Genomic DNA, 13,159 nt, shown 5'->3' with positions numbered 1-13,159 from the left:
ATATGAAGGAAGTATACCAAATTACAAAGATCTTGTCTCAAAAGAAAACCATACGGAATCGCCCAGTGAGAAATAGAGATGGAGTACTCCTTACGAATAAGGAAAATCAGCTCAATAGATGGAAAGAACATTTTTCAGAAGTATTAAACCAAACCATAGAAGGGACAGAAGATTTGCTTGAAATACCGGAAGAAATGCCAGAATATGAAATAGAAGATGAAATAACTACTAAAGAACCAACAAAAGAAGAAATTAAAAAAGCATTGAGAGAACAAAAGAGTGGTAAAGCACCTGGAATTGATAACATTCCACCAGAAATTCTTAAGGAAGACATGGAGATGACAATAGAAATATTACAACCACTTTTTGCAAAAATATGGAAAACAAAATCAATACCAGAAGATTGGAAAAGAGGTTTACTAGTAAAAATACCTAAGAAGGGAGATATCACTAACTGCAATAACTGGAGAGGCATAACACTACTTTCAGTTCCTAGTAAAGTTCTAAGTAGAATTATTTTAAACCGAATTAAAGGATGTGTTGAGAAAAAGATCCGGAGAGAACAAGCAGGCTTTCGAAGCAACCGTTCCTGTATAGATCAGATAAATACACTGCGTATTATTATAGAACAGAGTATGGAATACTTCTCTAATATGTACCTTATATTTGTGGACTTCCAAAAAGCATTTGACTCTGTAAATAGACTGAAAATGTGGACAATTGTAAAAGAATATGGCATTCCAGCACACATGATTGATCTTATTAAAAACTCCTATGATGGTTCCACATGTCAAGTTGTGCATGAGGGAATACTTACGGATCCAATACCAGTTATTTCAGGAGTAAGGCAAGGATGTATTTTGTCACCAACAATATTTCTGATGGTAATTGATAAAGTAATGAAGAGGGTAACGGAAGGAAAAAGGAGAGGTATAAATTGGAGTCTCACCCAACAGCTAGAAGACTTGTGTTTTGCAGATGATGTTTGTCTGCTGTCTCACACATACCGTAATATGGAAAATAAATTAGGAGATTTGGATAAGGAAGGGAAAAGAGTTGGTTTAAAGATAAATAGTACAAAGACGAAATCATTAAGAACAAATGTAAAAAAGATGGAAAATTTCCACTTGAATGAGGAAAATATTGAAGAGGTTAAGGAGTTTACATATCTGGGGAGTTTGGTGACTAATACAGGGGGAACAGAAGATGATGTTAGATCAAGAATTAGGAAAGCAAATGTGGCATTTATTCAGCTATATAAAGTTTGGAAAGCCAGAGAAATTTCAATACGAACTAAGCTGCGAATTTTTAGAACTAATGTGAAGTCAGTTCTCCTTTATGGATGTGAAACTTGGAAAGTAACGATGAAAATTACTAAAGACCTACAGACATTCATAAACAGATGCCTAAGGAAACTTCTGGGAATATATTGGCCAGATATTATCTCAAATGAAGATCTATGGAGACGTACGCAAGAGGAACCGGTGGCAATACAGATCAAAAGAAGAAAATGGAAGTGGATTGGCCACACATTGAGGAAAGATCCATCGGCAATAGAGAGACAAGCATTGAGCTGGAATCCACAAGGACAACGTAGGAGAGGAAGGCCAAGAATGAGTTGGAGAAGGACAATAGAGCAAGAAATATGGGAAGCAGGAAAGACCTGGAACGAGATAAGGAAGATGGCTGGAAACAGAGTCCGTTGGCGATGCTTCGTTGAGGCCCTATGCTCCGTAGCGGAGTAACAGGAAATAAGTCAAGTAAGTCAACAAGAAAGGACTTCCTGTTCAATCAATGTTATTGACAGAAATTCTCAGAAAGAAAATCTTCCGACGATAATTGTTTATGAAGTCTTCTTCAGGGTCTGTTCAAACACGAAAGCAGTTGAAAGCGCAATTTGAAATTCTACATTACTTACGCTGCTAGCAAGTGTCAGTTCTGAGATTAATACGACTGGCACACCTAGAAAATGAGACATTTGTTAGATCATGCAGGCATACTTTTCACTGCTTATAGTAGGTTGAAGAGAAACCTACACCATAGCATTTCTCGTGAAATTCTAGCCTGATTTGATGTCACATCACTCCCTTCTCATTAAAAAAATTGGGTTGAATTCAATATGGCGGACGTCCGCTTGGAACACACACCAATATGATTCATACTAGGCCTAACCTGTCTCTCGTATCAATTTTACCCATTTTTATAGTGTGTGTTAAGGTACTTTTGAATCACCCTGTATATAAACAAGTAAATAATCCCAACGAGATTGCCACAGGCCAAAAGTGTTCAGTCACTATTTTATTTACAGCCTTATATCCTTTCAACATAACACAAAACTCAATTTTCTGCTTCTTAACGTGAGTAGTCTCTCTGTTAACTCACGTGTGAAACACAAACGGAACTCGTTTCACATTATGAAGCTATTTGGAGAGAGAGGAAAGGCTGGCTTAAGAGACGGGACGAAAAGAGTAAAACTGGAACAGAAGTTTACGACGCTCAGGAAGAGCATCAGACGTGCACAAGCTTACGACAGCAGACACACACGGAGAAACGCGTTAGAGTTGAACTTGTGTTAAACTTCAGAGAACTTGCTGCAGGCTTGCAAGCGCGTAACTTCCAAGAAAGGGTCTGGAAATGTTGGAGGTAAATATTTAATGTGCTTCCTCTTGCACATGACGTCTCTTAGGCGCTGCAACACATCCAATTAGTGTTAAGAAATTTCCAGTTTCGCACACACTCCGCGCATGAATGGGAACGAAGGTGTCAGGTTACACAATGTTTAGCTCGCTCTAGTGTTCACTCCTGTTTGTTACTTTGAAGATACAAAAGATAAAAGTTGCTTTTCAGTCTATGCACAAAAAGTAAACGGAAATGTCGTAACAGACATTGCTGGTTAGTACACTGCGGTACGAGATCATAGGTCGTTGGTTCGAGTCTTTGGCAAACCACGAATAGATACGTCAAGTATCCATATGCACTCACGTGTCCAGTTCGTTACAAAGTACCGAGCTGTCTGCTTCGTTGATTTAGTGTCACGCAGAGGCGTCTCCTGACGCATGCGGTGCATGCTGCGCATGCGTCAATTGTGGGAAAAAGGACAGCTTGCTCTGCGACGACATTAATGAGCATTTCTACATTCTAATTTCTCCATATAGGAGAAGTATGTTTTACACGAGAGCGCTCAACTAAGATTATATTACATTTCTTAGATCTGAAGTGAAAGAAAGTAATTTTTCCCACAATTGACGCATCCGTCACTTCAGATCCAAGAAATGTAATATAATCTTTATTTTACACGAGAGCGCTCAACTAATACTTCTCCTATATGAAGAAATTAGAATGTAGAAATGCTCATTAATGTCGTCGCAGAGCAAGCTGTCCTTTTCCCCACAATTGACGTATGCGCAGCATGCACCGCATGCGTTCAGGAGACGCCTCTGGTGTCACGTAGTGTATGTGGTGTCTGCACAGTTTGGGCTACTTTCTGAAGCGGTATACGGTGTAGTGTGAATTGCAGTGTTTCTCAAACGCCGGGTACCATGCCCTGGCGTTAATTATACCGGGCCGTCATAGGTTCTCCAGAGTTGGCGACTTGCAGCCCGAGCTGGAAACACCTGGAAAGATTCCTTTCCTTCGGGTTTTCATTGCGATAAAGGGCTCGACTCCCGGCCTGGGCATGGTTGTTTCCGAGTGTCCCTTCATCAATATCATATCACCCATTCCCAACTTCACGATTAGCCAAAAGTGGCAGAAAAATCGAAAACAAACAATCCGATAATAAACAAAATCAATCAATCAACACGTTGATTCGGATTTCACTTTGAACTGTAGCTTCAATTCCAGAGCGACTCCGTCATTATCTGACCGCCACGTACCCTTCATCGTTGCGATTAACCTAGAGATGTAAAAAAGGTAAAGTGCTCCCCTGTGCTTAGCACTACGCCATGAAGGCGTATAGGGGGTGTGGGGTAACGCCCAACACTTTCTTGATCCGGTCGTGAGTGGGGTGATGTGATTAGCATTACGCCCCTGACCGCCTTTACCCCCCAGGGTTTCCCCCCAGGTACCCATGTCAATCGACGCTGAACCTAGAGATGTAGAAAAGAAATATAAAATAACAATGCAGGGTGTAAGAATCACGACAACGAAAACAAACCATCTAATTTAAGAAATGATTTGGTTTTAAACATAGAAAGGGCTTCCCTTCTTTTCCTCGAACGAACTCGATTCTTCGGCACCTCCACACTGACACGAATGGAACATAACTGTCGCCACAAAGTAAAGGGACGCTCTCTTGAAAGCGAATCTCTGAAGAACGAAGCGAAGTCAGATGTTCGCATCCTGGCGAGGGGAGTGGTTCCGCCCTGCCGTCGCCTGCTCTGCAGCCCTACAGCATTTTCTGCTTTCAAGGCGTTTCCTCTTGGCCTGATTGAACTTCCTGCAGAGAGAAAATGTTGGGCATCGAGTCTATCTATAAGAGCTCTCAATATATACGCTTTTTTAGATCTAAACGGAATTGTAGGTCAGGAATTGTTACGTTAGCGGGCCAGGATTAGAGCTGTTAGCATTTAGTTTTAGTAGTTTATGGTAGCATCTGAATGTGCCCCGCACCATACCTACGAGAGGCTCTCTCTCTCTTCAGGTGGTTGCCAGCTCGGGCTGCAAGTTGCTTCACCCTTCCGACTCAGACTCGCACAGTTCGTCAACCTCCAAATTGGAGCTCTGCCCCCGTGGCGAAGTGGTTACCACATCGCCCTACGACGCCAGGGGTCCTGGGTTCGAATCCCGGCCTGAACATTGATGTTTCTGAGTTCCCATTCATCAATTTCATCATATCATCACTCATCTCCATCTTCGCAAATTAGCCAAAAGTAGCACAAAAGCAAAGCAAATCAAACAATCAAATCTAAATTTAGAAGCTGAAGCATTTACTTGCAGTGGCTAAGGAAAATCACTTGAAACATTAGGATGTCCTCCGTCGGTAAACTTCTGAGGGAAAAATAAATGTCCCCCGGATAAAATACAATATGCCAATATGCTAAGTCCAATTTGAACTTTCCCTTTCATGGTAGAATCTCCCCCCCCCCCCCATAAAAAACAGAAGAGGATGGAAAAAGGAATAGCCTTTAATTATGGGATATTTTCTTCCCGGGACATTTTACAATAGCTGTCATGGAATTTCTCCCCCTCAAATATTTAGATACGGTGTCTCCATCACTAGGGGGAATTTTATATCAGATACTCTATGCCCCCCGGACATTTTACAATAGATTGCCTATTAGAACACTGCATGGGAGTCTCCCACCCTCGAGAGTTTACAATGGAATAGCATTTTAACGTGACAAAATATCCGCTGTGGCAGTTTCAGCCCACAATCATCGGTTTCATTTTCATGTATCACCGTATTGGTAAGATAAGCTGAACTACATTTTACCATGGAGATGATGACTATGTTCACTTAAGTTTCAATTTCACTGCGTCTTTCATTTCGCGATCCATATTTGAGGTCCCACTACCACAGAAATTATTGTTAGACGTGTACTACTGGGCTTCGAGCGTATACTGCTCGCTTTGCCTCTTCGAGCGTTATTCGCTCGAGCGAAGCAGCTCTCGATTCCGTACGCTATCTAGAGTCACCCGTGCGAACTATTTGGCGCTCGAGCGAAATATTTTCCCTGCAGGACACTTACCAGTAGTGTTTCGACCGCAGAATAATCAACATCAACAACAGTCTTTACATGAAGGAGGTGATTTTGTGTGGATAAAGGAAACCGGAAATCAATTAAGGAAGGAGGATAAGCTGCAGGAGGTGGGTTCTGTCATGTTTATACTCTGTCCTTAGAAATCTCTGAAGAGAGCGAACGAAAACCAGCAGGGGCTCGACCAATGGATGCGTGAAAAGGAAAGTGAGTGCATGGAGGGGTTTTTGTTTGGTTTTGTAGTCCACTTTATGCACAGAAAGACTATTCGGGACTGGACCTACGGTTTAAAGTGTGATCCGAACCACTATGTGCTTCCATCGGGTGTCGAACCCGGAACCCCTTCATACGACATTACTACTACGCCATCGGGAACGCCCAAGCGTGCATGGAGATGGAAACTGCAGTCGTTTGCATCAGCGTGCACGGCTTTGTTCCGTCCACTCGCTTTCCCCTCTTCTCTACCGTTATGCGCGACTCTGCTACACAGATTCCCGGTACAGACTGTAGTTCTTGAACTGTATAGGAAATGTTCATGTTCCTTAATACAATTTTTCCTATTTTATGCTTATTGCATTGACTGTGTATCTGGAAACGCACAATTGGAAGACTTTTATTTCTCGACTGGCATTGAAGGCGTGTGTTGTCCCTCTGAGGAGCATAAAGACGAGATGAGGGAGACGGAAACAGGATGATGCAGACAATTGGATTCTTGTAATCAAATCGAGGCTTGTTTCTAGGATTTCAATTCGAAGTGTAAAGCCGGTTACGGAAGGAAATGAACAAAGGAAGCTTTTAGATAGAAAACAAAGGAACCCTTTTTAGATTTAGAACTAAATTACTTCTCTCACGAGCCTTCCTTTGTCACAAGATGATCGTCGATAAGAAGGTAAGGTTGGTCTGGGAAGCGTATGAAAGGTGTTAAGATTCAACTGGATGCTGTTTGTGCCATGCAGACCAAGGTAATCGGCGACGCGAACTTCATATGACTTTGGGGGGGGGGGGGGGGAGAAAACTATTGACAAACTTAGCACGCACGCGCGCGCGCACACACACACACACATGTATCAGAAATATTCACATGATAACAATACATCAAATATCAAACATGAGAAAATTCAATAGAACGATTATTTTTGTTATTAAAAATTGTACACATAGAACACACGAAATAGACAATTTGCAAGTTAATATATAACATTGTAATATACGTAAATAATATTTTCTTGAGTCCCAGGAAAAAAATGTCCAAAATATAGCATGATGATTGATTTGGCTTATTTTACTCGCTTTTCTGTCACTTTTGGCTAATCACGAAGTTTAGGATGGGTGATGATATGATGAAGGGACAATCAAAATCCAGAATATATTTATGAAAGAATGCCCTTGTATAATTCTGAACGAATTCTGGAAAGTTCCCCAGATGGTTGGAAATTTTCTTAAACTGTGTAAAATTAGTTCCAGTCAAGTGTCACAGGTGGCAGCACAAACGTAAAAGTGTGTAAACTCTGCCGGAAGTGTGTAAACCTAGCTCATTATGAAATTCGAAGGTACGTATTTGGATCCGTAGATGGCAAAAAACCTGCGTACATCATAAAATTAGATTGTCACCGGAATAAGGTGCAATAAGATTTCCAAATTTAAAGTCTCGCAAGCTATGTTATCTGAAGTGACTATACCATAACAACGATGAACTATAAGTAGACAATGTTAATTTTGAAATGTCAACGGATGAGAGTTACAGCATAATTTACCAGAGAAAGGTTCTTTGGATTTTGATTGAGTTTGTCGTTATAGTGATATTATAACGCTGTTTTTGATCTTAATTAAGATGAAACTATAATATACGTTATAAAGGTAAGGAATTATGTATTAATTTCTTCAACATCACGTCCTGAGACGACTCAATGTAGTCGCAACATAAAGGAGTCTCATGACTCAGCCGCGCACGGGGATTGGGCAACTACCGTGACGTGGTAATCCTGTGGCTCCCACCAAAAGGAACGTCACACAGTTACGTATCGGTTAGTGTTAGTTAATTGAACTCAAGCCTCACTATTAATCCGTAGTATAGAGATTGGTTAGTTCAGAGGTTCCCTTAAGTTAAAAAATAAACATATATTTCAAATTCAGAAACATTTTATGTGCAAAAAGTACTAAATAAGCACATATTTGGATTGATGCGATGGTCCTATTCTAAAACCATGTGTCGACTAACGAGTAAGTGTCATTTCAGTGAAAATATTGTAACATTTCGCGGCGCCCCTGTAAGCCAGTCACGGCGCCCCACACTTTGGGAACCACTGGGTTGGGCTCGCACGAATTGCGCACCGGACCGAAGATCACCCCTTCCACCGAAGCACGAACTGCGCACCAAGCAGAAGTTTGCTGGAAATACATACAGAAATGGAACAAACGGACAGAAATGGAACAAATTCAAAGAGTGTAACAATTAATGAAACTAAGAATAAGAATTTCATTTCCGATTTGCGCAAAATTGTCAGTAATCATATAGCAAATTACATTTTAATATAGACATTAACAAATTTATTATGATTAAACCCTCTCTTCTAGTTAACAATATACCTTGTAAGATACTCAAACGATCAATATTATTTTTTCTAAGCTGTGCTAATTTATTTTTTGTGAATGCCTGCTTTTGATTTGTTTCTTTGTCAGTCTGTGGAACATTTCCTTCTCGCACACTATTAACACGGACGTAAGTGTCTGTCTTGGCTAGTTAGGTTAGGTTGAATGTTATTGGCCGAAATATATCACGAGCACTTTCACTTCACTGCTCTGTGCGCAATTCGTGCCTGCTCCTATCAGGTGTCGCTCTGTGTGCATTTCGTGCTCGGAGATTAGTGAACCCTTATCAACATTCATCTCTGGCCAGGTTTTGTGCATAATTCAAGTTTGCCCAATGGGTTAGTTCATCGAACTCTTCAGCCCACAGAACTAACAGAACCACCTATTATAAATTTTATTAAATGGTACAGAAGAAAGAAAAATGCGTTTCCATCTCAGCAGGGACACGAAAGTCCCAACGACAATGTACTTTGCGCGGGCGATGCACCTCACACGGTGCTGTTCCAAGAAAAATGCCAGCGAAGCTATCTTATAGGCACGTGCAAGAGAAGCGGATTACATGTCTCGCGGTGGAGGCCGAAGGAATACGTTTTCTTCTCGGCACCTAAGGTAACCGTGAGGAACGAGACATGGACGATCACCAAGCACCTCCCCTGCACAATATAAGCACTAAGGTTTGATTGCGACCGAGTTCAGGGGCCACGTTCTGGCATCTCGGAACGGACGTTAGAGACTAAAGCCCGCATCACACGGAACTGGATTTCCAGTAGGTATGCCCTAGTTGGCGCTGGACTGGCTACCAATTTGCTAGTTTTCGTCTCACACGATGCTTATCACCGTACTTGTCGATAGACTTTTGTTCCCATACGAGGGAAGTTGTAATGGCGCCCGCGTGAGATGTAAACAATGTATCACTTCACATTTTTAAAAGCCGATAACTATTCAGCCGAGAGGAATAACGTTTCGTATAAAACGTTATTAGGTACAAAACAATGGCACTGCTTAAATACATACTTTACAACGTTTACTTTACACGTATGGAAGAATATTTTAGTTGTTTCAAATGTAAACACCGTGCACTCAGCATAGATGGTGTAACTCAACTCGCCTTACATGCTGTATACGTTATACATTGCTGGAGTAACACTCGGAAACCACAGACAAAAACGCTCCTTTGCACACTCAGAGGTTATCTTCACATGGCGACACTTTGCTCTGATTGGATGTTCCACCTAATCCAGTCGAGGAAAGTCCAGTAGCAATTAGAACATGTCCTATTCTTCCAAACCAGTCAAGCAGTCAGCCAGGCGGCCATGGTTGCTACCTAGAAAGTTAGTTCAGCGTCAACTAGGGCATTCCTACTAGAAATCCAGTTCCGTGTGATAGGGGCTTTACACACTTCCTAAAGAATCTAAGTGACACAATTTCTACACCCTGAGGATTGTGGTTTCCAAAATTAAAAGTAATGCGATTCGGTTTTCCAGCTCTAAATTGAATACATTACAAAATACGCCGTCGCAGATACAAGCTGATAAAATTACAAACGAAGTTAATAACGCTGTTTTGGTCCTCAGAATAGCGAGATCAATGTAAAAAATGAACAATGCTTGTATCATCTTTATATATTGTTCATTATGTATCATATTATGTTGTTATTTCATGTATTGTCAAATTGAAGCAATAAATATAAAATGTAAAGGCGGGGAAACCGTAAAAATTCACGCAAGTGACGTCCTGGTATATTTTAAGAAACCAGGTCAATAAGCGTATATATACCCTTGAATGTATGCGGGAGGAGGCGGGCTTACTTAGGGGTTCCCCAAGTTAAAAAAAGAACAAGTCCTTGCATTGACTCATTCTCACCCACCAGGTCGGTAGGTGCCTGGGCTTGCTTCCTGGAGATGAGGCTTACTCGAGAAATGGTTTATTAAGTCTACGAACGATGTAACATTTCAAGCAAACTTGATTTTTACAAGATGTCGTTTCCGTGTCTGCATACGCTCTCTCGTTTTTCTATTTTCTCTCTGCTCTGACATTTCCTTCAAGAGACGTACTCGTCATTTATTTGACATACTTCTCTTTCAAAATAAGAAAAGTCAAGTATTAAAGCTAATATAGAAAATTCCGCAGAGGAAAAGCAACGTCAGGTGCCTCACTAAATCCAGGAACTTCTTCGCTTTCCTCTTATTAATCTCGTAACTTTTCCTTCCTATTACAAGAATTCCTTTCATTAAACACACAGCAAAATAATGAAGCGCATTTCTAGACCTTACTTCCGTCACTTACTCTCTTCATTTTTAAATAAGAATTCAGTAGATTTCATTTTTGAAGTGTGCAAGTGCGTCATCTTGTTTTAATACAAGGTGAAGAAAACGTCAGGTATTAGGAAACATACGTGCCTGCAAATATGCACAGCACACGTTTATATGAAATCGTTACACTTGCAGAACATGTTCAATGTGCGTACCATCTGCTTGAATGTATGCTTCAATTCGAAGCCCCCAGCCATGTAAGACGTCTGCTAGTTTGGTGAGGGTGATTTACGGGATGACCAGGGTTCGATACCCGGTGGAGGCACACAGTGGTTCGGATCCTACTTTAAACTGTAGGTGCAGACCAGATTAGCTTATTCGTGGACTTAAACTTGTATTAAATTATTAAGCGTATTTCTCTGCTTCTGAACCCAACATCAAGTGTTAGGTACAGTGAGCGGCAATAAAAATGGGACACCTACATCCTGAAACACTCTTCCATGCAACGCGTTGTGTGTGTTGTCTATCTCTACGGCGTTAGTAGAAGTTACAATTGAAAAAAGGTTTTAAAATCCACATATCGCAGTAGAGTTAAGCAACACACACAACACCTTGAAAGGAAGAAAGTACCTTCTCTATTCCGGTGATTGTACATAACACAAGTTCCAACAAGTTATCCAATACAAAATACGAGGCAAAATTGAGATTGAGACCAGGTAGCCAAAAGCAATTTCTTATTCTTTGCAAAATCTCTCAAAACTTTTCTCCTTCATATTTTCTTTGCCTCCTTGACGAGAAAAAGTGTTTTCCGGGAGCTCGGGTCTGAGAATTCCCTAATTGCATTAAGTTTTTCATTGTTCAACCCGTTAATTGCGCTTTGTTCCTTTGCTTGCGGCGAGGGATTACAGGGGAGCCGCGGAATTGGAAAGTTTTCGCTAAGCTTCCATCGGTTTCTTAATTTTCAATCTCTTTGGGGACGCCCGAGAAGCAAAGGCGGGTGAATACAGGTAGGGCAATAACAATTTGCGAACGGGCATTGGTTGCAGATAAATGATGTCAAGTGAACGTAGGATTGACTTGTGGTGGGACGGGAAGTTTTGTCGTGCGTAACGCTGATAAAAAAGACAAACGTAAACGTCACTAACACAAGTAGTAGTATTTACGATAGGATGAGCACCACTTACAAGTGTAGAAAGTATGAACCCTCCTCAAGCAGAATTGTCTACACTTAAACCTAGCTCAACATGCCCATATGAGCTTTTTGCTCAAGTGTAGTACCCCCTCTAATCCAAGATTTTTGTAAAAAAGCCCTCATGGATTCCATGAGAAAGTATGACCCCCCTCGGATTGATGTGCCTATACTTACAAAAGGCACTTCTGTGAGATTGCTGTCCATAAATTTGTCAAAAATATGCCCCTCTTGATGGCCACACTCAAAACTAGGCCAAGATACACACACATACACACACATACACACCCATATACACACATATTTACTTCCTGTATAAGTTTAATTGGATACCAGCTTCAATCTAATATTAAAATATTATATGCAGAGACCCTCTAGAATTGCTCCGTGACTCTCTCATTTCTTACATCATAAACATATGATTTTTCACCTATGAGAATAACACTACATATGGTGTCATCAGGTAATGCCTCATGGAATTCACAGATAATTTTAATATTTGTTCTGTCATTCACCACAACTTGTTTTCTTTTTGAAGTGTTAATTACAAACATGGGTCTCTGTGCTTTGAATTCATCTGGTGTGTAATACATATCCGTATTGCCAGTAGTGACCCTCTTGAAAGCCGAAAAGGCCTCATATAATTTGAGGAAATCATTCTTGGACATGTCTAAATTGTAATTTTCTCTGGGAAAGACCTCATTTCTGCCATTTTTAAGATATATGTTCTTGATGTTGCAGTTATCAAATTTACTTGAATTTTTTTCCTGATTGTTGTGTCTCCCAGTCTGAAACAATACCACTACAAAATCAGGCATGTCAAATTGAATACTGGAGAATGAATTTGTGGCATCAAATTCATAATAAGAACCAGTTGCGGGCTTCTGTACACATTGATATGTATAAAATTGCAGAGGAACCTGTGGATTTTTTATTATATCAGCTTTGTATTTAAGAGCATAACTGGCCTCGTACTCAACAACAGGGATTCTTAACTCCATAGTCTGAATAATGCATTTGCCTGCATCTGGTAGGGTATTGGGCAGAGCTTCTCCTGTAGAGTTTATTGCACTGTACCTCATCAAAGCATTATTATCATTTGCAGCTATTCTAAATGTGATTCTTAACCCACCCTTCCACATAATATCTTTGAAATCCGAGAAGAATCCTGGCAATAGGCGCATCGGGAACAGCACAGTGTGGTTCTTAGATAATATCTTATCACCAGCCTCAAATCCCCCGATTTTGTAGTATGAAGCCTCGGTTTTGGATAATTTTAATGTGGCCAAAGCTGTGGAGGTAATGCCGGGATAATCCACTCTGTTTATAACAACGCCATGCTTTCTGATCTCAATTTCAGAGAATAGATGTGGCACAAAATTGTCTACAAGTCTTATATTTGAATTTGCAGGATAATCTGTTCCATCGAG

The 13,159-nt window shown here is 40.7% G+C and overlaps 1 protein-coding gene across 2 annotated transcripts in view; it reads right to left on the bottom strand.

Annotated features, from left to right (window-relative positions):
* LOC146003339 (neuropilin and tolloid-like protein 2) overlaps nucleotides 1-13,159 on the bottom strand; it is a 423,782-nt gene that overhangs the window by 240,641 nt on the left and 169,982 nt on the right. The window lies entirely within an intron of this gene.

The sequence above is a fragment of the Lepisma saccharinum genome, chromosome 20, assembly GCF_977018435.1.
Source record: "Lepisma saccharinum chromosome 20, izLepSacc3.1, whole genome shotgun sequence".
Classification (NCBI taxonomy): domain Eukaryota; kingdom Metazoa; phylum Arthropoda; class Insecta; order Zygentoma; family Lepismatidae; genus Lepisma; species Lepisma saccharinum.
Note: the sequence above shows the minus strand (reverse complement) of the source record. Positions and strands in the feature narration are given on the sequence as shown.